Below are 3,064 nucleotides of genomic sequence, written 5' to 3'. Positions count from 1 at the left end.
TCTTACTCAGCATCTTTGTTCCATTGGATGAGGCCCACCCACAATAGGGAGGGCAATCTGCTTCCCTCAGTCTATCAAGTCAAATGTTAATCTTCATAGAAACATCCTTATAAACACACCTAGAATAACATTTGACCAAATGTCTGGGCACCCCGTGGTCCAGTCAAGTTGATGCACAAAATTAACCATCTCAACTGGTGACACTTGTCATACCCGCTTTTCCATCGATTCGCCGCCAGTTCACCAGTGGAAGCAAAAAAGAGAGGAAGAGAGTCCGACAGACCAATGCACAACCACAATGAAGTAAGTTTCATTCACTTAGTAGCTATTGATATCCAAGCATGTTAGACACATTCTCTCTAATCTTTATAACAATGCTGCCACTGGGAAGAAGTAGCCCCATTCTACACATAAGGAACCTCAAGATCAGAGAAGGCTTTATCAACCTTCACTCTCTCAGCTGTGCATTCCTACACATTCCAGGTCTTTAACTTTCTTTTGTATTTAGTCTATAATTCCTACCAGTTAGTGCCAATTGTGAGAGATGAGAGTTTGGGAATGGTTACTCCAGTAGGGCAAAACCAAACTTCTCTTTATCAAAGAGGTTAAGTAATGTCAATAAAAGGTCGGAAGTATACAGATAACTTCCGACCTTTTATTGCCCAAATAAACTTTTTTTTTGGAATTAAAACTTTGAATCTTTATTTGTCCGTATCTTTGAGTACAATCCTGAGAGCCACTGGCCTGGAAGGCACAGAGGAAGCACACCCTGCTCGTCGTGTGCTTTTCCCGGGCCTTCTCCTCTGCACCAGGGTCCCGGCCTGCTGCTCCGTCCTGCTACAGGATGCCAGTCTGGTCCGTCTTCAGCCCCCTCCCAGGTCATAAAGTGTTCCCAGGCAGCCCTGGGCTGCCAAGTAGCTGCTCTGCTGTCCTGTCTGTGGGTATCTTGGAGCCCAAGTGCTCAGAGGTGGAAGTTTCCACAGGCTTAGTGTAGGGGATGCCATGTTGGGTCAGCACACTTTGAAGTCTTTTAATCTCCTTTGATAGTTCTTTATGTGCCTTACTGCAGCTGTCCAAGGTCTCAAACACCAGACCCTGAGCACCGCCTTCCTGTGTGGATTCACTTTCTTCTGGGGTCTTTAAATAGCCAGCATCCTGAAAAAGTGCTCTGAGCAACTTCTCATAGCCCTGGGAAGTGATTAGCTCGTCGGCCAGGTCCTGCTCCACCTGGTCCCACCTCTGCTGCAGGGCCGTAGGCAGGGCTGGGTACACTAACAAGGAGTGGGGATGGCAGACAAGGGGTGTCTCGAAGGTCAGCGCGTAGACACAGGTGCTTGGCTCAGACACATGAGCCAATCGGTTGCTTTTTCCACAGGTAAGCTCCACCTTGCTCTGCCGGCTCCGGGAGTGGCAGGAGTCACCGTCCCTCATCCACATGCCCCTGAAGGTGTTATTGGCGATTTCCCACTCGTGCCAGATGCCGAGGATCCCACTGTAGGCGTTCCAGCGGAAGGTCTGCTCATGCTGGGTCACGTTGTGGAATGGGCAGAACTCGTACTTGTACCAGAAAGTCTGAAGAGATGCGCAGGCCCAGACACCGGGGAAGGGTCCCTCTTGGGCTGCAGGCGACTGGTCTGGGGCAGGAACGGGTTGTTGAGCCATACGCCGCGAGCGCCAACAGCAGCAGCAGGTGCGCCAACGCCGCCGCCATCACCCCCGGCGCCTGCAGGGCGCGCAGTCACGTGAACATCGGAAGTAATCTAAACATCGGGAGGTATACAGATAAACTGAAACTAGGAACAATATTTGAAGACTTTTACGAAAATGCAATATATAGATCATAAATTATGTGCAGAGGACTGAGGACTTAAGACATTTCCAGTATTACATCCATTTTCCAATATTTACCAAGGTTGAAACATAAGATAATCGTCTCCAATCTGGACTGCAGTAAAAGGAGAAACTTTATTTGCATGAACAGTTTATAAACTTGGGAAACTCGCCTTAGTGAAAATTCAAAGTACACTCCCCCAGACAAAGGGAAAGCACGGACTGAGTCCCTGACTGGTCCATTTTTATGCAGTGAGGAATCCAAATTTGCACAGTTTGATTGGTCCAAATAGCACTGTCCTAATTGGTCAGAATTAGATGTTCTAATTAGTCCTTATGGAGTTGCTCTGATTGGTTAGTGCAGGTCTCAGCCCATTGATCAAAATAAAACAGTATGGAGTTTCCTCAAAAAATTAAAAATGAAACTCCCATTTGACCCAGTGATCCCACTCTAGGAATATATCCCAAGAAATCAGAAACACCAATCAGAAAGGACATATACGCCCCTATTTCATAGCAGCACAATTTATAATAGCTAAGATTTGGAAACAGCCTAAGTGCCCATCAGCAGATGAGTGGATTAAAAACCTGTGGTACATCTACACAATGGAATACTATGCTGCTGTAAAAATAAATAAATAAATAAATAAAAACAAAGAAGAACTCTTACCATTCACAACAGCATGGATTGACATGGAGAGCATGCTAAGCAAAATAAGCCAGTTGGCGAAAGATAAGTATCACATGATCTCACTCATTTGTGGAATATAATGAACGACATAAACTGATGAACAAAAATAGATCCAGAGACAGAAGCATCGAACAGACTGTCAAACTTCAGAGAAAAGGCAGGGGAGGGGCAGGGGTTAAGAGATCAACCAAAGGACTTGTACGCATGCATATAAGCATAACCAATGGACACAGACACTAGGGGGATGAGGGCATGTGTGTGGGGGGTGGGGGTGGCCTGGGAGAGGTCATTGGAGGGAAAGGAGACATATATAATACTATATGCAATACTTTAAACAACAAAGAATTAAAAATAAATAAGTAAATAATAAATTCCAGGAACTCCTTTATAAGGTTTGGCTCAGATAAGCAGGAATACATTGCAGAAGGCTTGGCAGCTCAGTATGAGGCTTTTCCCTGATATGCATTATGTGTCAGAAGCCTCTATAAACAATGGCTGCTAGATTCTGATTATAAATTTGAGCCCAGTTACCCACAGGAGTCC

General features: G+C 45.5%; 1 pseudogene; it reads right to left on the bottom strand.

Moving 5' to 3' along the window:
- Positions 1–672: 672 nt before the first annotated feature.
- The window catches only part of LOC102431674, an 18,494-nt pseudogene continuing 16,102 nt past the window's right edge, over positions 673–3,064 (bottom strand).

Source organism: Myotis lucifugus, unplaced genomic scaffold, assembly GCF_000147115.1.
Source record: "Myotis lucifugus unplaced genomic scaffold, Myoluc2.0 scaffold_63, whole genome shotgun sequence".
NCBI lineage: Eukaryota > Metazoa > Chordata > Mammalia > Chiroptera > Vespertilionidae > Myotis > Myotis lucifugus.
This window is presented reverse-complemented; position numbering and strand designations above follow the sequence as displayed.